At 40.7% G+C, this 22,517-nt stretch overlaps 1 protein-coding gene and 1 non-coding gene across 5 annotated transcripts in view; both read right to left on the bottom strand.

Moving 5' to 3' along the window:
* Window positions 1–22,517, bottom strand: part of PLPP1 (phospholipid phosphatase 1) — a 119,133-nt gene that overhangs the window by 84,425 nt on the left and 12,191 nt on the right. The gene's annotated exons all lie outside the window — the stretch shown is intronic.
* Window positions 2,178–2,234, bottom strand: MIR7298 (microRNA mir-7298). Its single transcript, NR_127504.1, has one exon. It is a non-coding gene; the product is annotated as a microRNA mir-7298 (primary transcript).

Here is a 22,517-nt window from a genome sequence, read left to right as displayed (position 1 = left end):
TTCATTGGGAAAGTGGGCATGTAAATCTGGGAGACTTCTACATGCTCATTTCCCAATGGAATCACAGGGGGACTGTATAATTAGGGTTTGCTCCCCAGAACTCTCCCAGTCTCCCATGTTCCATCTCACACAAGATACTAAGGTAGGGAAGATATAAGTGTTGTGTAGTTCCGCCCTCAGTCTCTTCTCCCAGAGCAGCCCCGGAGGTGGGATGAGGCAAGAGGCAGGAGAATGTTACTCAGGCTTTACTTTTGTTCTTTTTATTTCTTCTACTTCAAGTGATTAATGATAAACTTTATAAAAGATAATACTTGGAGATATTGGACACTGATAGGACCCCTAGCTCCCCTCTAAGAAGGGCAGATTAGCTTTGGGAGCTTCCTGCCATCTGTGCTGTCTGCAAGCTACTGCATTCATTCTGTCATTCCTACCATGGCCTCCCACCGCTGCTGTTGGAAGCACCTTCTGTGTCCTGCAGAAAGGGTGAGATCCAAATCCCACCGGGCGCACACACACACACAGCTCTCAAGCCTGCAGAATACTTCTAGCAACAGCAAGTCTCACTCCTCTTACAGTGAGACTGGATCCATCCTATTAATAATACGAATTAGTCCAATGCACTGGGAAACGCGTAACTGTCTAATAAAAAGGAGGATCAGGATGAAAACGAGGGCCTCACAAGTGATCAGGCCCCGTATCCTGATACGGAGTCTTCAGCACGCCTCCGAGAAAGAGAGGAGAAAAGCATCTAAACGGGTCCGCCCTCCCTCTTTAAAGCCAGCCACTGCCAGGCACGCACTCTATTGGTGCCTGCTTTACACGAGATGGCCCTGCTCTTAGGACAGGCGTGGAGCCCTGTAACCCATCCAGAGCACCTCAAGGATCCAGGAGCATTCGTGCATGTGGAACCTGACCAGAATGCCATCTCTGGGCACTCCGACCGTCACAAAATTCTTGGCAAAAGGGAAACGGTGCTTCCCACGTTGTCCCTCCCGGAAGACAGTTGTTCTGAATGGATCCACAGAACAACGCATCAGAACTCTTCCGTATGAGAATTCCCAACAGAGACACAGATCATAATCAACCGTGTCTCCGTAGGCACGCTCTGCAGAGTTGCGCTCAATGAAAGCCCCTTATTAAAACAATTAAGGCAGCCTGGAATTTTTTTAAACTAACAACACTTTTCAAAATGTCCAGATCATGAATTTGATTCAAGAGAAATGATGCCAACTCTTTAAAAGAATAGAAAACTGCTAACAACTACAGGAAATGTGGTTCGTAATCAGTAATAACGAGGCGATCTAAAACAACTCTGAAATTCTGTCTCACGCCCAAAAGGGTGGCAAAGATAGAAAAAACAATGGGAATGGTCAGCTCTGTAGAGGGTGTAAGAACATACGCTATCATGCTGGTGCAGCTACACACTGACCTGTCAAGACCACTCCGGTTGAAAGCAAAGGATCTCGCTTCTGGCCCTCTGGACGTGCCTGTCTGAGGCAATGCTGGGATACCCTGGATGGGTGCTGGGCACAGGTCAATGGGGTGACGCCTGGCGCCCAGAAGACCCATCTCTGGTCTGGACTGAGGCCGGCCAAATCAGGGGGCTCAGAAAAGTGACATCACGAGGAGCATCACTCTGGACTGGGGAAAGGAAGTCACGGGGAGAGGAGGCCGCCAGGACAGTGCCAGGGTGGGCAAGTCCTAGCTAGGGGTGCCCCAGACCCAGGCCCCGAGATCTGGCCGAGAAGGTGGGGCAGGCTTGCAAAGCGAACAGCTGGCCCTACTTGGCTGAACCTTTTCTTTTTGTGACCTGCTTTGAACACATATCCCTTGGGATTCCGTCTCCGGAGAATTTTAACCCTAACCCTAATCTGTATCTCTCAAAAGCCTTCCCTAAAAGCCATCAGTTCGGAGGGGCTCGGCTTTTCTCATACTCCAATTGTCGTGCACTGCGGCTGGAAAAACCAGTTCTGACTCTGGGCAAGTTTATCATTAAGGTCAAGTCTGCTTTTTGGTGTGCTAATCAGGTTTGTCCCCGCCTTCTTTCCCAGGAGCAAGCACCTCTTCAATGTCATGGAAGTGATCCGTGAGCCCAGGAATACAAAACCTGGCACTGCTTTCATTGTTCTTCTTTATGCCAGGAAGGGATGGGGACAGTTGCCGTGATCTTGATTTTTTCCCATGTTAAGCTTCAAGCCAGGTGAGTGTAAACACTGGCTTGAAGCTTAACTTGAAAAAACAGTAAGATCATTTTTTAAGTTCACATTTGATTCCAGAATATACTGTAAGAAAAAAGGAAGAGTAAAAGCCATTCTTCAAGGTCACCAGTTTAAAGTAGGGGGCAAAACACCAGGCAGTAACAACTACTTCTATGTCAATAACCATAATTTTAGGAATTTTAAAATCTCTCCTTACTCTCTTTCATTAAGTAAAGCCACACACAGAGATCAGTCTAGCTGGGTGGTTCCTTTTAATTAGGCAACATGCAAACGGATATTACTTTGCTAACTTCAGATTTCCTCGGCAAAAAAATAATAATAATAACATCAAACTTTTAACTCTATATTAGCCCAAGTCAGCTTTCCTCTGGCAGGAAACAAGGACAAGTGATTAAGATTTTAAAAGATGGAGAATAAAAACTAAAGAAATTAAAGAAATATGAAGACAGCAGGAGTTTGTTTTAATGAGATAAATTTTAGGAATGACCATAATCAACAAAGATTGAAGGTGAGTTCTCTCACTCTCTACTGCCTACAATCATCAATGGGTCAAATTCAGGGAATAACTAGGACATAGAATTGTAAATCTAGAATTGGAGGGGACCTTCAGGAACCAGTTAATCCAAACCCTTCATTTGCTAATGAAGAAACTGAGACAAGAGTCAAACACAGAGTAGTAGCTCTAAATAGGTCTGGGAACCAGAGAATGAGGTTGGTTGGAATTGGTTCATAGAATCTACAAAAATCATCAGGCATAGTGGGCCATAAATTAGGATAATTGAGTCCCAATCACCAACGGTCCATTGGGCCTTGGTTTCTAAAACTCTGTCACTCCAGGAGGAGGAAGGGATGAGGGGAGGGATGAAATAACAGAAATAATACAATTTCTGAGCTAGAAAGATCTTAGAAATAATCCCCACACTCTACTTTACATTAGAAAACCAAGGGGTCAGCTGGGTAGGTCGGTAGATTGAGAGCCAGGACTAGAGATGGGAGGTTCTAGGTTCAAATCTGGCCTCAGACACTCCCCAGCTGTGTGACCCTGGGCAAGTCATTTGACCCCCGTTGCCTAGCCCTTACCACTCTTCTGCTTTGGAACCAATACTCAGTATTGATTCCAAGATGGAAGGTAAGGGTTTAAAAAAACAAAAAACAAAACAAAACAAAAAAAACCAAGATCCTTTTATATATAAAGATGGAAGAAAGGAGAGAGTTAAGTGTGTTTGGGTTTATTTTGGAGATTCTTGGTTGTTTTTTATAAACAATAATATATATAAGCAATATCAACATCTACTTAAATATACACTTAGTTCTAATAACAAATTCATACATACTACTGTGAAATTTGACTCACGGAGAAAGTAAAAGCTGGCTTTTACACATTTATTTTTGCCTTTTTTTTTAAAGCAGCCAGTTTTAGTAAACATTTTCCGTTCTCTTATACCATAATGTGTTACCTGGGCAGTTTTTAGAAACTGCCATTCTTTTTGCATATAATGAAGGCTCTTTATTTGGTGCCCAATTCAGTTGGACAAAGTACATCTTTGGGGGGGAAAAAACACATGTAATATTTTTCTTACTTTCTTTGGAAACAGGCGTTACGAATTCCTTCCAGAAGCATATGAAAATCTTCCTGCTAATCACTAGTTATATGTTTATTTCTGAACAGAAATGGTTTTTCCCCCTTCTTCAAACAAGATCATCAGATGGTTCAAAAGTAAAGAAACCCATTCAAAGTTTACTTTAGAAAAGACAAATTGCTAGTAAATTTGCCAATGATTGTTTCTGCTGAGTTCACTATAGAATAAAGATATAGATGACTGCCCTCTGCATCGAACCACAAGCAACTTCTTTCCTACAGTTGTAGTCATACTCAAAATATGGAAATCCACATTACAACTCCATCTTATATATTGCTTGTTTTGTAAAAAAAAAAAATCACTTCCTTGAAAGAATTTTTAGTAAGCCTTGCCCGCTCCCCCATTCATTTCCAGGCCTATTATAAAATATGTTCAACAATAACGTCAACAAGAGATATATGAACTGACTTTTCTCTTTAATGAACATAAGGGTTTTGTCCAATTTAAGGAGATACTTCATTCTGAACTCCAAATACTATATTTATGGACCCAAAAAACGCAAATACACATGCACACACTTATTTCCAAATGATAAAAGGTAAAGCTATGAAGAGATTCAAAAACTCCCCCAACACCACTATGGAGGAGAGTGTGATGATTAAGAACAAGTTTTTGGTAAGAAATTCTTCCTTCTTCTATCACTCGGTTTTAGTTTTGGTGAACTTCTGGCATTGGGGTGTAGGGAGGTTAGGATTTAGAGTCTCTATAGCTGCTGAGCACTAGGCATACACAGGAGAAAAGAAAGTTAACCAGAAGAGATCCCTTAGGTCAGCAGCTACTAGAAAACTCTCTTTTTACAAATGAGGAAACTGAGGCCAAAAAAGGTTAAGTGACTTGCCCAAAGGTATTATTAAGTGACAGTGACAGGAACTTAACCCAATTACCAGATCTAATGTACTCTTTATTTCATCTTGATGGGGAAAGAATCTAAAAGGGACAACCTTCCAAGCAGCAGTAATGTTTTATTTAGCTTCAAAATTGCCTAGACATAGGTATAAATATAGGTATATAAAATGTAAGTTCCCTACAAGTAGAGACTATTCCATTCTTTGTACTTTTATTTTCCGTGCCGGGCACTGAGTAGGCATTTAACTGCTTACTAATAATCAGAGCAATGGAACCCTAGGGAATTATCTTTAATATTTCTTATACAAGAGTGTGTTCAGGATGAGCAGGAATTCAAATTGTGTCACAGGCTTTACCCTTTCACCTGACAAAACCAAAGAGGAGAACATGATGGCTATTTTCTGGCCCCCCTCCGCAGTCCTATTAATCACAGGAGCACTTAAAAGTTTCGAATACTCTTAAACAGGACTAAAATCTCACCGATTTATGAAAACATCACTTCGACAAGGTCATGATGCTTGTTTAAAAACAATAAAGAGAAGTGGAGCAGAAATCATCAGAAATCCCCAAATTCACCACACGGATGCCATCCGACAAGTAGGAGGAAAAACGTTCCAGCCTTCACAGTTTTCAGAGACGCCGGGGCACGCCAACTTTGAACCCAGAACGGAGTTTGGCGTTCAAGCCTCCCTGGAGCCTTTGCGCCCTCGCCCGGATAGTTCCAGGAGGACTGGATGGCAGGAGAGAAAGCAGGGCCTCTCCCGGGGACACCGTGCCAGCCCACGTGCCAGGGGTGCTGGGGACCACAGAGGACTGGGGGAAATGACGCTGGATAACGGTGCAGTCGGATCTCTGGCAATCTGTGGCCCGGACAAGGAGTTCAAGGGGGGCGATTGCAGAAACAATCCGTCCGTTTCCGTTGTTGCTACTTTCAAGGCGGGCCGAGACCATGAAAGCTCTCTCTGCACAGTGACCACAGGGGTTGATGCTTGTCTCCCTGAATTCTTTCTTATTACTATAAGGGAATGAGCAGGGGAAGAGAGATTGGGCAGTGACAGGGATGGCTTTCTTTTAAGTCACCAATAAAACATCATATTAGAAGGTAAGGAACACCCGGGGCCGCTGCGTGGCTCAGTGGGTTGAGAGCCAGACCTCTGACACTTCCCAGCTGCGTGACCCTGGGCCAGTGACGGGACCCTCGCGGCCTAACCCTTATTGCTCTTCTGCCGGAACCAATACACATATTGGATCTAAGACAGAAGGGGAGGGTTTAAAACAGAAATGTAAAAAGACAATGAACAAAACAAGATGGAGGGGCAAATCTAAGATAAGAGGTTGGAACTGAAACTACATTTGAGTCATCAGCAAAGAGGGGAGGCAAAACCACTTGGGTCAAATTAACTCTCAAGATGGCAGCAAAATCGAGGGCCAGGGACAGCGCTTTGGGAAGAACCCACACCCTGGCCACTAGCTTCCAAATGACCCCTCTGGCCGCACGGTTACACTATAAACAGTGCTCCGTTTTCGTTTTTATTTTAAAATGGTAACAAACGGCGGAAAAGAACAGTCTGGATGTAAGATAAGTGGGGTTTACTAAAGAAGTTCTCCCTACATTTTGTGGTTTTAATTGAGAATTACCTTCCAAAAGTCTTCCGTGTCTTAAAACAGTTGGTCAGACACTTAAAATAAATTGGTGCATATTTTTAAATAGAGCTTTAAAAAGCCAACCCTGGAAGGGCGAGTCATTTTCGCTGTCAATCCCTAGATTTCTACACCACGCCGAGATACGACTAATGCTGTTTATTGACAGATTCTTGTTGTTTTTTTAATCAAAAACCAATCTCTTGTGCCTCCTCCCAGAGGAAGAATAGGCTGAAACAACGCCAACTGGCTACATGAATTCCTTCCACCCCTTCATGGCAACAGCTGCTGCCCGCTGCTCCACCAGGCAAAGGTCACCTGCAGTAGCCCATTTTCCAGGCTGCTCTCTTTGGCAGAAAGCAGCAAGCATGCGTGAGGGGGGCTCTGTCCGGCAGGTTAGCCCGCCTTCCTCCCACGCCTCTGGCCTCCTGGGCACAACTCCAGAGAGCAGCAGCAGAGAAAAGGAAGTTTGGGTGGCAAATCGACTTGAGCCTATAATTCTGTGTGCATGGTTAGGGGCTAACGACTGGCACTGCAATACACAGCACATTCTGGCAGTTAACGCACGAGAAACTGTGCAGGAATGACAAGAGCATCAAGGACGGGCCCTGAGAAGTTGGGAAAGCTCGCTTCTCAAGAATTCCTTAAGAAGTATCACAGCAGGGACAAGAGGACAAGATGAACTCTGAGCAGGAATCTGTCATTTTGTTTTTTGAAAAAGAGTCATAAAAGAGCCGCGAGATTTCCGGAGGGTCCTGTGGAGAAACGGGTATATGAGAGTTAAAGGAATGTGTGGCACCCCCTCTGCACTGCCCATGGCTCTGCCGAAGAGACGAGGGCAGAACGCTGCATCCAGGAGGCGGGCTCAAGGCCTTCACCTAAGGTGGCACGGCCAATTAACATGGAAATGTATTACCGGTCTTCAGGGCCACCAAGTCTGCTGTCCCCAGTTCCTTACCGTGACAATAAAGCTGGGGTTGGTACCTAAAGTGCGGGAGAAGATTACTGCAGAAGAGGCAGCAATGGAGACACATCAGAATCGGGATTCAGATTCTGAATTTGAAATCTGTCCCACCCCCTTGACCTCCAGGGGTGTCCCGTGGAACAAATAATCCTAGGGGGTCTCTCACCAGAGCTCCAAATATAAACCTGATGCTCAACGACCCCATTCCCACCAAAGAGAAGCATCTGATCATGAGATCAAGCGTTGAAATGAATGTGCCTTCATCTTTTCCTAAATAATTTCCTTTTAGTGGAATTCATCAGCTCCCATGGATTAAAATGGTAACTTCTACATAAAAGCCTTTGGGGGAGGGAGGGCAGCTAAGTGGCTCAGTGGATGGAGAGCCAGACTTAGAGAGGGGAGGTCCTGGGTTCAAATCTGGCCTCAGACACTTCCCAGCTGTGTGACCCTGGGCAAGTCACTTGACCCCCAATGCCTAGCCCTTACCCCTCTTCTGCCCTGGAGCCAATACACAGTATTGACTCCGAGACAGAAAGTAAGGGTTTTAAAAAAAAAAAAGAAGAAGCCTCTCTTAAGCCCCAGTCTGTCATGACCAACTGTCTGCTGGATATCCCTACAGGCATCTCAAACTCAAATATCCAAAATGGAACTCAATTTCTCCCCAGCCCATCCTCCTTCAAATGTCCCTATTTTTACCTAAGGGCATCACTGCCTTTCAAGTCCACAATCATACCCCATCCCCCCCCTTCTTGTTAATTCCACAGCCACAACTCTGGAGGTCCCCAGCCTCCTTGGAGCACTCTAGTACTACTAGAGTCTCCTGCCTCAGGACCCAATCTGAACAGGGAAGTAGATAGTCTTCCATGTCCCAAATGGACTCACTGGTCAGGATAGGGAATCAGCATACTCCTGGTTCCCCACTGCCACTGCTGCATTTTCTCCTCTTCTACTATCACTCAACAACCTCTCCCTTCCTTTAAGGTCCACCCTATTCAAGTTGAATAAGATTAGTTCTGATGCTGGTGACTATTACCAGAAGCAACTCCATTACCTTCTTTGGCTTTTCTGTCAGAATGAATTCAAAGTGTGGCTCACAGTCTCATGACACAGATCTGTCCTGGACCCTCTTCTCTCCTCCATCCATCCTATTTTGCTTGGTGATCTCAGCGGCTCCCATTTGTTTGGCTATCCGGATGATTCCAAGATTTCTAAATTGCACCCCAAGCTCTCCCATAAGCTGTAGTCTTGAATAATTAGTTGCCTCTTGGACATCTTGAACAAGATGTCCCAAAGATATCTCAGGTTCAACATATCCAAAACAGAAATCACTGTTTTCTCCAAAAGCTTCTTCTCTTCTTCCCAAATGCCCTATAACTGTCAAGAGTTCCCCTAACTCCTCGTAGGCACCTAAGCTCAAAGCCATTTCAGGCACTCACTAGAATACAGCCCACACATCTGGCCCCGTCGGTTCTACCTTTATAACATCTGCAGTAGACCTCTAACAGTCTCTCCTTCCTCACTCTGGCTCATATCTCCCTTTCAATGGATTCCTTCCATTTACAATGAATGTATCTTGTCCATACATAGTGGTTTGAATGTTGTCTCTCTCATGAAAACATCAACTTCTAAAGGGGAATGTTAAGTAATAATAATATAGTAACATTAGCATCTCTCTCCAAATTATTTAACTTATAAGAATAAATGGTTATTGTCCATCAGTTGGGGAATATGATTGTGATGGAATACTATTATACCATAAGAAATGGCAAACAGGATGATCACAAAAAAAACTGGAAAAACTTGTATGAAGTGAGCAGAACCTGGAGAACACTGTCCATAGTAATAGCAATAATTTATGATGATCAATTGTGAATGACAATAATCATCAACAAGGTGGATCCAGGACAATTCTAAGAGACTCCTGATTAAAAAAAAAAAGCTATCCATTGCCAGAGAAGGAACAAATAGATTCCAAATGCATACTGAAGCATATCATTCTTCACTTTATTTCTTCCATTAATTTTTCTCTAATGTAAGTGATGGGTCTTGTTTCCAAACATGGAAATATATATTATAGGATAACATATGTAAAATCTGTATCATATTTCCTGCTTTTTGGAGAGGTGAGAGGGGAAAGAGTAGGAGGGAAAGAGGGAATGTGGATTGCAAAATGTCAGAAAATGAATTTTAAAATAGTATCAACATGTAATCTGGAAAATTTATAAAAAAGAATAGCTACCAGGAAGAAAAGAAAAACACACCTCTCCCTTAATGGCTTGTTTGTTTTATTTTGTTTTCCAATTCCTGTTTTTCCCCTGGAGCAGGAATATAAAAGAGAAAAGGGGATGTAGATTGTCTGATTTTGCAATTTGGGGTAGAAAAATGCTATAACAGGTTCCCAACACTCAGAATATGCATGGAAAAGACTTGAGAAAACTCTAAATTCTCCTCTATCCCTACCCCTAAAAAAGGAGTTGAAATTACAATAAAATAAAAAAAGATACTGCCAATTAAAATCCAGGCCTGCAATCAAATGCTTTTAATAGCTTAAATCTCTGGAATAAAGTATTTTAAAAATACTTATATGGACTAGTTATGTCTAGTCTGAAGTTATGACAACTGAACTGGCCCAGAAACAAGAACTCAAATTATAATGAGGTCTGTTTCCAAAAGAAAATACAATTCTTACTTTAGCAGTAATTCAGCAAACTGACCCACTTGAAAGAACTGGGGGAGAAGAGGAGGCATAAAAGTATGCCATGCCATTATTTATGTCAGCACCAACAAGAATACCGGTGGCAGGTTGGTGCAGTAGACTAAGATCCTGACTCCTAGTCATGAAGGTTCAGTTCTTGGATTGGGGCACCATGGCTATGTGATCCTGAGCCACTCACTACCACCTGTGGAGGGGCACTCTGCATTGGTAATGGAAATTTCCTGACCATCAAAAGGAAAAGAAGTTTCTTTAAGCCAATGAAACCCGATCTGGAGGGAAAAAATGACCAATTGCTTGTTTCTCAAAAGTGCCTATTAATGAGGCTTCACATAAGCCGTCTTGAAGGCCAGGAGATCACAAAAGATATAAATTCATTTAAGAAATGTTTATATTCAGTGATTAGTGATTCACAAAGCGCAATGATGAAGGGTCCTCATCCTTAAAGAGTTTACAACCCAGCAGGGGAGAGAAAAGATGCCTACTAACTCTTTATAATACAGGAAAAAGGGGATAGAGAAGCAGTGTTCTGTCCTAGAAACTACACTGGATTTGGAGTCAAGTGACCTAAGGGAATAATTATCTCATACTAGGTGTGTGACAACAGGGGAGGCATCATTTCTCTTGTCCTCAGTTTCCTCATTTGTAAAATGGCGATAATACTAACATTCCCTCCTTCACTCGAGGTTATAATAGAATCAAAAGAAATGAGAGGGTCTTTGACCCTGTAACCACTGAAAGCTTTGAGTTGGGCCTGGGAAGACATTTGAGACAACAAAAAATAGTGTGAGCAAAAGCCCCACGGAATGTTCAGGAACAGCAAGTTGTCCAATTTGGCAGAAGCATAGTCTACGTGAAAGAAAGGCACATAAACCTAAAAAGGATAAATTTAGGAAAAGGTCAAGGGTTCTGACTTACGAGCCAGAGAGCTCCTCTTACAAGCTCCACAAACAACTTTGTTCAAACTTAATTTAAGATTCCAATCTTTGAAAGCTGCAAAACAGCACCAACAAGTCATTAAATGACTTAATAAAAATCAAAGGTAAGTCCTTATGGTCTCTATGCCTCACACCACATATATATAACCCAGTTTTTCAAATGTCTATATAAAAAGGGGACAGAGATTTTTGTACAGCTCAGAACCTGGTGGCCCACAATCTGCCAGGAACTGAGGGAGCAAATGAAAATCTGGTAATGTGTTTATCCACACCTTAATAAGAAAGATTCAAAATGGGCTGTGAGATCCTCCCTGGGAACAAGAGGAAAAGAACAAAAAATAAAGGTCTTCTTTCTATTTTTTTTTTTAACTCTTACCTTCCATCTTATAATCACTATTGTATATTGGTTCTAATGCAGAAGAGTGGTAAGGGCTAAGAAATGGGGGTTAAGTGACTTGTCCAGGGTCACACAGCTAGGAAGTATCTGAGGCCATATTTTAACCTAGAACCTCCCATCTCTAGGCCTGGCTCTCAATCCACTGAGCCACCCAGCTGCCCCCTCATTTCTATTTTTTTTAAGTCTTATTGATGTCTTTTGTTTTTTACCTAATTCTTATTTCCCAACTTGTACTTTATATAAAATCCATGCTTGGAACAAAGAAAAATAAATTAAGCAAAACTAACTTGATTAAACTTAAAATTTTTTTATAATCTGTTACCTTCCTTCTTAGAAGCAATACTTGGTTGCAAGGCAGAAGAGGAGTAAGGGCTAGGCTAAGGTTAAGGGATTTGCCCAGGGTCATAGCTAAGAAGTGTCTGAGGTCAGACTTGAACCCAGGAGGTCCAGGCCTGGCTCTCTATCCACTGAGCCACCTATCTGCCTCCAACTTGAACTAAATTTATCTTAAACAAAACTAACCCACACAATGACTACACAAGAACCATATCCCAACCAAGAAGAGAAAGTGCATTTTATCACTGGCTCTCTAGAACCAAGACTGGGTCTTGCATCTCTCTTTTTACCTTGTCTTCGTCTATATTACTATAATCATGTGTTGTTCTGGTTCTACTTTCTTCACTGTGCATGAGTTCACAGAGTCTATCAATTTTTCTCTGAATTATTCATATTTGTCATTTCTTGAAGCACAGTAATATTCTATTCTATTCTATTCACATACCACAAATTGTTCTGCCATTGCCCAAAGAATGAGTCTGCACTTCGTTGCCTGTTTTGTCCTAGTGTGTTCTGCTAGTACTTTGGTGAATGTGGAGCCAGCATGTGTCTCATCACATATCACAGAGACAAAAGGTTTTAAGCAAACTTAATTATTTTGACTTCATAATGCCAAACTCCTTCCAGGACCATTAAACCAATTAATAGCTCTATCAGTGTAATTAATGTAACAATTTACAACAACAATAATAGCAGCTAACATTTATATAGCACTTACAATTACTACCTCACTTCATTCTCACAATAACCATGTTTAAAATACTGACTACTCTCTTAAGAGTCCACAATGCCCTGGGTGCCAAAGTAACCATTTTTAAGAATAGATTGGCAAGTTTGGTGATAGAAACTTCTAGGGAGCAGGGGTTTCCCTTCAGATGACACCCACACTCCATTAATCTATTTTACTTTAAATTTTTGCTTCCATTTTTCCACTTCCTTTTCATTATAGGAAAGTGATAAATTTAAGTCATCAGTGGTTGTTAATGTTAAAATTAATTCAGGCCCTTCTATGGCTGCTAGTTTTGCAGTGGCATCTGCTTGATCACTTCCCCTAGAGACAAGGTCAGTGCCACTTGTATGGGCAGAGCAATGAACCACAGCTAGGGCTTTAGGCAGCTGGAGAGCAGAAAGAACATCATTAATAATTTCAGCATTAGCTATAGATTTTCCAGCTGAGGTTAAAAATCCTCTCTGGAGCCATAGCATCCCAACTGAGTGACAAATGCCAAAAGCATATCTAGAATCCATATAAATTGCCTTTTTATCTTTGGCAATTATACAGGCATGTTTCAGAGCTATGAGTTCTGCCCCTTGAGCACTAATATTAAAGGGCAGTGAAGCTGACCACTCAGTGGCAAATTCTGTGACTACAGCAGCTCCAGTGTAGCGTATGCCATCTCACATTAAAAGAAGAACCATCCGTAAATAAGACCAGATCTGGATTGTCTAAGGGAGTGTCCAAGAGATTATCTTGAGGCTTTTCTGCCATGGACACTAGAGTTTCACAACTGTGTAATAGTTCTCCTGAAGTTGGTAAATCTGGAAGCAAGGTAGCAGGGTTAAGGGTTGAACAATGTTTCAAGGTAATAATGTTTTTGCTGTTTAACAAGGATATTTTCATACTTTGTAATTTGCTGATCAGAAAGTGCCTGTGCTCTATGCTTTAGCAACAATGCTTCTACCTCATGTGGGAACATAATTGTTAATGGGCATCCCAATACTAGATCAACAGTTTTTGTCACTAGTAAGGCTGTAGCAGCTATTCCTCTAAGACATGGTGGTGCTCCTGATGCTACTGGGTCCATTTGGGCAGAATAATAAGCAATTGGGCAGAATAATAAGCAATTGGGCGCTGAGAAGGCCCCAAAGTCTGAGTTAAAACACCTGAATATACCCATCTTCGCTCATGTACATACAAAGTAAATGACTTGTTGTAATCTGGGATGCCTAGAGCAGGGGCATACAGGATAGCATGTTTTAGATCCGATAGAGCTGACAGGTGTTCTGGCTCTGTTTGGAGGGGTTCAGGGGCTGAATCCCTTGTTAGTGCTATAAGGGGTTAATAATTTCCCCATAGCAAGGAAATCATTGTGTACAAAACCCTTTGCTCCTAAAATTGCTCTCAACTGTTTCTTAGTGGTAGCAGTACTTAAATTTTGAATATTTTCAATTCGTTTGGGAGAAATAGAGTGGGCACCCACGGTCAGGATGAACCCCAAATATTTTACTTTAGGGAAACACCACTGAACTTTATTCTTTGAGATCTTATGCCCTCTTTTGTATAGCTCGAAAAGAAGGTGTTTACTATCTTCCTGACATGCTTCTGCATCTGTTCGGGCCAAGAGTAGATCATCTATATATTTGATTAATTTACTATTTTTAAATGTTATATTATCTGTGTCTTGGCTCAAAATCTGTGCAAATAAACTTGGGCTTTCCACGAATCCTTGTGGCAGATGACTACATGTATATGAGAGCCCTTCTAGGTGAAAACAAAGATATGTCTGGAGTTCTCATGTATGGGTATGGAAAAAAAGGCTGAGCACAAGTCTACTGCTATAAATTACTATAAAGTACTATAAAGTATATAGCTGTGCTAGGAATAGAAGAAATAATCTTATGTATGTTGGAAACTACAGAGTATCTCTTTATAACATGGTTGTTCATGGCCCTCATATCCTGTACAAATCTATAGAGGTGTTTGCCATCCGGCCTTATTTTTGGTTTTTTAACAGGCAGGATGGGAGAATTGTATTCAGATTTACAAGGGATTATTATTCTCTGATCAATTAATGAGTTTATTACTGGGGTAATACCCTCAATTGCCTCTTTTGAGAGGGGATACTGAGAAATGGGAGGAGGTGGGCTAGATTTAGTTTTTATCTGCACAGGAACAGCCGACTTAAGTAAGCCTACATCAGAAGAAGATGTGGCCCAAAGAGACTCCGGTATATCTGCAGGTATTACAAAGGTGGGATGATCTTTCCCCTCCTGACTCTCTGAGAGAAGTACAGGGAGTAATTTTAAAGATTCCTCAGGTACTTCCAATGATAAGGAACCATCTGGGGAGCAAGTTATTGTGGCTCTGAGTTTGCATAGAAGTCCTTCCCCTGCAAATTGAAAGGGGAGTCAGACATCAAAAGGAAGGAATGAACAGAGAACTTAAAACTATGATTGGCAAATTATGCACTGAGACATATTTAAAATGGCCTGACATTCTCCCTCTGGCCCTATTTTATCTTAGAAGCAGGCCTAGAGGAGACCTACACATCTCACCATTTGAGAAACTTTTTGGACATCTACCTATATGGCTAAACCTTTCTTCCCTGCATATATATATATATATCACTATTAGGGGGAGATACTACTATTTCTTCCTATATACAGAATTACGTGAACTCCATGAATACTAAGCTGCAGTACAAGCTGGACCACTAGACTTTTCACTTCATGACCTGAACCCAGGAGACAAGGTGTATATTAAGAATTTCCAGTGTACTAGAGCAACTCAGCCTTCCTGGGAAGGGCCATCCCAAAGATTTTTGACTACTCCAACATCTATAAAGATTGGAGAAAAGGACTCTTGGATTCATTGCTCACATGTAAAGAGAGCATCTTCCATTGAGACTAATTGACTGTACCCTATAACATGTATTAGTGATAATAATCCATTGACAAGTGGATCCTGTTTTTCAAGAACACACTGAATTCATGATTTTTTTCTTTCCCCCTTATTTTATTATTGCTTTCTTTTATTTTTTTATTAGAATATTTGATTTTTTTTCCCTTTTTTCTCATTTCTTATACTAAAGGTACATACAATTAATATTATTTTTTCTGCAGTAATATAAGTTTTATATATATATATATATATATATATATATATATATAGAGAGAGAGAGAGAGAGAGAGAGAGAGAGAGAGACTTGCTATAATATCAATGCATACTCAAAAGCTTTAAAATGTGGGAACCTGCCATTTATTGATAAAATGTTATGAAACTGTGATAAAAGTTTGTGTCTGATTCTAGGAAATGGGATAAAAACAAAGAGCACAGACTTAACCTGAATGGTGCCAAAAAGAACACACAGGAAAAACTAGTGTGAGACTCAAGGTTGCGATGTTTGACATATGTTAAGTCATAGGAATTCCTTGTATCTACACTCTTTGTGAAGTACTCAGACAAGTACCAAAGTTTGATTATCATCCTGGCTCCCCATATCCCTGAGAATGACAAAAAATAAGACCAGGGAATGACACTTCCCTATCAAAATAAAATTCTAGTTCTTTTTCTTCTTATAGTATGGCAACTTCCTGTAGTCTTGGCTGCAAATGGGTAAGTGAAATATTCCTGCATTCTGTCCTACAGACTTGTGGGATAGGAATTTATTGAACACTAATACAAGGGCCTATTATGAATTTATTCTTGCTTACTCAACATTTTATATAGAGAGATTTTGGTATTTTTATTCTGATTTTGAATTTTATTCTTTCTACCAAAAGTTTAACTTTCTTCCATTTTTTCTTTATATTTTGGGGTTTTTTTGTTGTTGTTTTGTTTTGTTTTTCTCTTCTTTTGATGATTGATACACCCCCATAACTAAACATTGCATCCTAAGCTGAACTAGATTTTTTAACACCCACTTGGGGGGGGGGGGCTGTATTTTAATAAAAATCCAAGATTTTGAAATTTTGTTCAAGAAAAGATCTTCAAGGAAGAATCTTGCTAACTTCTAAAATCCAGAGAATGAACTGTTGCAGAAAGATGCCAGAAAACCTGAACTCCATCAAGAAGATCCGGAACGAACTTTGGGTGTGGTTGATTGAACATTTATTTGAATGTATACTCCTATGCCAAAAGGGGACTGCCCCCTAATTGGTTTTTGTCAATGCACCCAGCAAACATTGGTTTTGCTGTCTGTCTTTCTTCTATTTCCCTCTTCTATCTAACTATTGTCATTTCCTCTTAGAAGGTGAAATTATGTATGCACCTGCAGTTAGAAAATTTGAAGGTGCAGGATGATTATGTTTAGTGATCAATTGGGGACTGGTCTCCCAATCATCATCAGGGGGGATTGTGAAGTGTAGATTACTCCACTCTACTTAGTCTAACAAAAATCAGGAAATTGTGACTTTAGACTGTTCCACCCTACTTAGTCTAACAAAATCAGGAATGTCTACACCCATACTTGAGGATTAAGTATTTAGGAGGCCTATGACAGACATGTGCTAGCAAATGACAAATCAAAAACAACTGACAGACCCCTGGGCTGTCCTAAATCCTAAGTCAAGCCTAAGATATCATTGGTACATGTGAGACGCAGGAAAGTGATGTAAAACCATCTATATATTTCACATCACTTCCTCTCTCAGGGTTCTTTGACAGCAGAGAGGTGGCTGGTGGCAGCTGGCTGAGCATGTCGGCATCTTGGTGTGGCAGCTGCTGTTGTCCAGTTTTTAGTGGTGTGTTTTCCTTGATACCATACTGGAGGAAGCCTAGTAACTTAGTTCGGTAAGGTGTCTTCTCTGAGATTTCTCAGAGTTTTAGCCTGATTCTTTCTCTTTTACCTTCCAAACACTATCCACTTAGAAGCCTCTAATCTTCTTCAGAAACCTTGTGGCAAAGGATTTTGAACTCCCCCTGGCACAGGCCAGGTAAGAGAAATCCTATATCCTCTCCCTCTCTCTTCTCCTTGATTTCTTCCCTATATATTGATTAAACCACCATATATTTCCAAACTGACTTGGGTATTTTTATTTGGGATATCCCCTGGCAACCAAAAATTAAATTTAGATTAGGTCACGACTCTAAATTATCCTTACAGTCATCACCTTTGCCAATTATGCAAGTGTGAAATGAAATCTCAGTATTGTCTTAATTTACTTTTTTTTTATTACTGGTGACTTGGGCATTATTCATATGGCTTTTGATCATCTGATTTCTTCTTCTTAAAACTGTTCATATCTTTGGTCAATTTCTTTCATATTTTTCTTTGAGAGAACTGGTTCTTAGTCTTTCTACATAATAGAAAAGGTCTGAAAAGCTGCCTAAACAATACTTTTTGTATGTCACTCAACTGTGGGACAGACCTAAAGAGCTGAACAAACCCAGATGATCGCTAGGCCCAAATCTATTGCTTTCCCCATACCAGCTATCCCTGCCCTGCCCTGCCCCACCCCCACTCTTGTCCCTAAACAAAACAATTGTCAAAGTAGCACTACCTCGAACTTATTGTTCAGTCCAAATTCAAAATCTGACTGTTGCTTATAAAAGAACTGTTAATACATCAAAATCTCTCAGTCACTACACTTTTTAATTCTTGAAAACATATAGTTATCTTGGATTGTTTAAGTGGAATTACCATAAAATCCCTGTCCCCTTTTCTACTGCTATATTCTCCTAAATAAATTCAACTTCTTTGCTGATATAAACCTCATATCAAATTCCTCACTTCCAAAAATCTGAATTACTGAGTTTCTTGTGTTTATCCCAAATGAATTAATAATCAAAGTCCCAACCATGTGATCTCTTGCTGGGAAGCTACTGCCCACATCCAGCTTCCCAGAAATATCCTTTTTGCTTCCATTAATCTCAAAGTACTTCTTCTATTTTCACCAACCAAGTTCTACATGGTTTGTGCCCATTACTTGCAATCTTGCTTCCCTCCAACTCTCATTTGGCTGATTACATATAAAGACTGACAAGACATGGGTACTCAAAAAGTTTTAAATCCAACAAAAAAGAATGGAGAAACAAGAAAGGTGAACAACTCTGTAAAAGTTAAATAAATGTGAAGAAAGAGAGCTCCTGCTTCTCTGCTACTTACTACTAATGGGACCTAAGGCAGGTCACTGAACCGCTGCTGCTGCTGCTGTCTTCATCTTTAAGACAAAGGAAATTAGACTCGATGGCCTCTCACATCTCATTCCACTCTGAATGTGATCCAAGTGCTATGAGATACCTCTCAGCTGAAGGTGGTATCCGAGTTGAACCTAGTAGTTGGGGATGACCTTCAACAGATAAAAATGACTTGGGGGTGGGAGTGGGGGGTAGGAAGTTCAGAAGACTCCAAAACAAATACGGACAAGGAATAGTTCCAGTTTGTCTGAAATGTAGAATGGATGAAGGGGAATGGATCCAACCTGGACAACTGGGAGGTTTAAACCAATTTGCAAGAAAGGCTCAAATGTCAATGTCATAATTTTACACTTTGGTGGGCACTGGGAAGCCATCTTTTATACAGAAAATGTCCATCATTTGCTGAGGAAACCTAACTTGTAACAGTACTATGTGAAAGGAAATTACTCATGAGTCACCCAACTCAATTAATAATCGGATTGCCTGCAATGTCAGCTCCTTGAATCTCTAGGCATCATACCCAACCTAAAGTTCATTATTATCCATAACTTGCCTAACAAGTTTCAACAATATCATATTTAGAAAACTTTACTCAACTGGGTCAGACAGAAAATCTTTCCCAGATAATCAAATCAGTAAGAGAAAATCATTTTAGTGACCATCCCCATTCCCTCTTACCCAGACACAAATGCCCCACCAGCTTTGTTTACTCTTTATTTCTAGTTCCTCTGCCCATAAACTCCTCCAATTTATTATATCTTACCCACTGCCTGTGGAAACGATGGCCACCAAGCAGCCAAAAAGAAGATCTGTGTGATCTAATTCCTGACAATGATAGGATAGAATTAATGAAAACACTCCCCAAAGTGACCTGAAAGATCAAAAGACCAGACAAGCAGGGTTCAATTTCTAGTTCCAGTTCCAACCCTTTTCTAGCAGTGGCCAAGGCTACTCTAGGTCAATAACATTGCAGAGAGATTCATTAGGAAGTGGAATGAGAAAGGGGGGATTATATTTGCCTACAGGGCCAAAGTGGATAGTTTAGTGGCATGCTCACAAAATGTCTTTACCCAAACCATCTGGAAAATGTTTCCTTTCTGCCCACATGACTGAGTTACCTGAATAAATTAAGTCTCCCCAAACAAACCGGATCAAATTTAGTCTCCTACCAATCTAAACTCCCATTAATTTTTCATTTTTAGGGTTTACATAACTTTGGGGTTCGTTACAATTAAATTAATATTCAAGACCCCCAACACATAATCTCTTGCTGAGCAGCTTCTGAGCACAAGTTATGACAGACCTGTTTCTGCCAGAGGTGTTCTTTACAAGTTAAGCACTATAGGCACCAGACTTGAAGTTAGGAAGGCCTGATTCAAATCCCTTCTCAAACACAATGAGCATGGATCTAATCCCTTGAAGGATCTTAGTTTCCATTTGTTGTTTAGTCATATTTGAATCTCAGTGACCCCATTTGGGGTTTTCTTTGCAAGAATGGTTTGCCATTTCCTTATCCAGCTCATTGTTACTGATGAGGAAATTGAGGCAAGCAGAGGTAAATGACTTGCCCAGAGTCGTCACATGGCTAGTAAGTGTCTGTGGTCAAATATGAACTCGGGTCTTCCTGACTCCAAGCCAGGTATTCCAGTCACTGACACCTCAGCTCTAGTTTCCTCATTTGTAAACTAAGAGAGTTGAAAGCAACTTGCTGCCTAAGTCCCTTCCAGGACTAAATCTGTTCTGCTGTACAAGTCTAAAAACCAAAAATGATGCCTGCAGAGAATTTTGAGTTCTGAAAGAAAAAATATAGATCGTTACCAGATCATTTCTCATCTCCTTCCTGACACTTGTATTTGGTTTATTCCAAAACAAAATCAGACCTCAACACCAGATTTTCTTGAGCAAAAGCCCTCTCTCCCAAAGCAAATAGCACTTTTTAAGGGAAGTCAAAAGAAGAAAAAGAAAAGAACTCCTCCCTTAATATGACTTCGACCTCTCTCTCTCTCTCTCTCTAAGGCTCCTACTTCAGCAGATCCACTCCATCAGTCGCCTCACCTAGGATGCAGAGCCATTGAACTGAAATCAACACAATCCCTGTACTTAAGCTTCAAGTGTCACCTGAATAAACAAGGAATTACCTGTTGTGCGTGTGGGCTGTCAAACGGCCCTCAGCAGGGAATAATTTGGGGGAATTGTAGAAGACAAAGTGACTAGTACTAAGAATTGTTATTAAAATGTGCACCAGTAATGGGCCAAATACTGCAACCTGACCAGTATTATGCAATCCCAGGTTCTAAGCTGGCATCAGTGGTAATACCTTCTGCCAAGTTAGCAAGGTTCATTCTAGTTGAGAACTTGAACGAAGACCTTGGCATTTGCGAAATCAAACCATAAAAAACAACTGACACTGAGAAAAGGTTAAGGGGAAAAAAGTTGCAATATTTAAGCATAGAATCAAGAACCTGCCCCAGCACCGGTCAATTCCCGGAGCTATTGATTGTTCAACCCTCCAGCAGTCAAATATTTCATGTGACACTCTTGGCCTAACCAAATCAAAAGACTAAAAAAATAAGCCAGATATAATCGTTTGAAAATGAACCATCTGTTTTACTGGTTATCACTCGCCAAAAGCCTGGGAATTCTACATTGTTTCCAAGCTGGGACAATTGTGGACTAAATATAACATCTGACAGTATCATCTTCTAAAACTAGCTTCCTAAGAATGACTGGATTCTACATGCATTACATGAAATCATCCTAAATCCTGGAGGAGCACAAAGGTCCTCAAGCTCACTCTGGGAGGCTCAAAGGTTAGGTTCCATAAAAGTACGAGTATGTCAAGAAACAAGGTCCTTAACAAAGCCAGGCAAAAGCAAAAGGCATTACCCCAAAATGTGAAATGCAGTCTGGCACATCTTACTACTAAGAACTCAGAGGGTCGTCCTCCAATCACCCACAGGTAAGGATTTCCCTTTCCAAACTTCAAAAAACAATGTCAGAATTGCTGATGTCAAGACAACTGGAGCATTTAGTGTTTATATCCGGTGACCTGACTTTATTGGAAGGCCTATTAGTCCTGTCCTACTTTGCTTTGTTGTCATCTAGTTGATTAGTCCTATCCAACTCTTCATGACCCCATTTGGGGTTTTCTTGGCAAAGATACTGCCATTTCCTTATCCAGCTCTTACAGATGAGGGAAATGAGGCAAAAAGGATTAAGTGACTTGCCTAAGGTCATAAAGCAAGCACCTGGGATCCGATTTGAACTCACTATATCTGACCCAAAGAATTTGCTTGCTTCTTTCTATTAAACTCTTGTGACATTTGTGGACCAGACTCAACCTGTAGACACGAGCCAAAATGTAATAACAAAAAATATTTTAAGATAAGATTCCCATAGTTACACCAGCATACACAAATTTTAAAAAGAGATACCAAAGTACTTTTTAAAAATTACTACAACTGATGCAGACCTCGTATAGTAGGTATTAGTGAGCTATTGTCGGCATCAAGAATCCCTGAATTGAGTCCCACCTCTACACATAAACTCTTAGCAAAACTCTCAGTGCCCCAGGTGCTGATTTCCTCCCAGGTACAAGTTTCCTCCCCAGGAATTCCCTACACCTCAATACCAAGTCACCTAAAAAAAAAGTCTCACTTTGGAATCTTACTTTTACCTGTGAAGACTTGGGCCTCCGTTCTCTTTTCTGTAAAATGAAGGGGTTGGACTAGATGGCCTCTGACATCCCTTTCTAGCTCTATCAATATAATCAAGGGATTAAAATACAGTAGAGAATTTTTTTTATGTGACCTGGCCAACTATAAGTAGATCTACTAAAATCCTAATTTTAACATGCCATCTTATCAAAGGATACAATACATTCTATATTACATGATATATACATCTATACATATGCACATAATCTCTGTTTTATTATGTCATACTTAAAAGTTTTCTTGGAATT

The sequence above is a fragment of the Monodelphis domestica genome, chromosome 3 (assembly GCF_027887165.1).
Source record: "Monodelphis domestica isolate mMonDom1 chromosome 3, mMonDom1.pri, whole genome shotgun sequence".
NCBI classification, from domain to species: Eukaryota; Metazoa; Chordata; class Mammalia; order Didelphimorphia; family Didelphidae; genus Monodelphis; species Monodelphis domestica.
The sequence above is the reverse complement of the archived record's forward strand: the minus strand, read 5'-3'. Positions and strand labels throughout refer to the sequence as shown.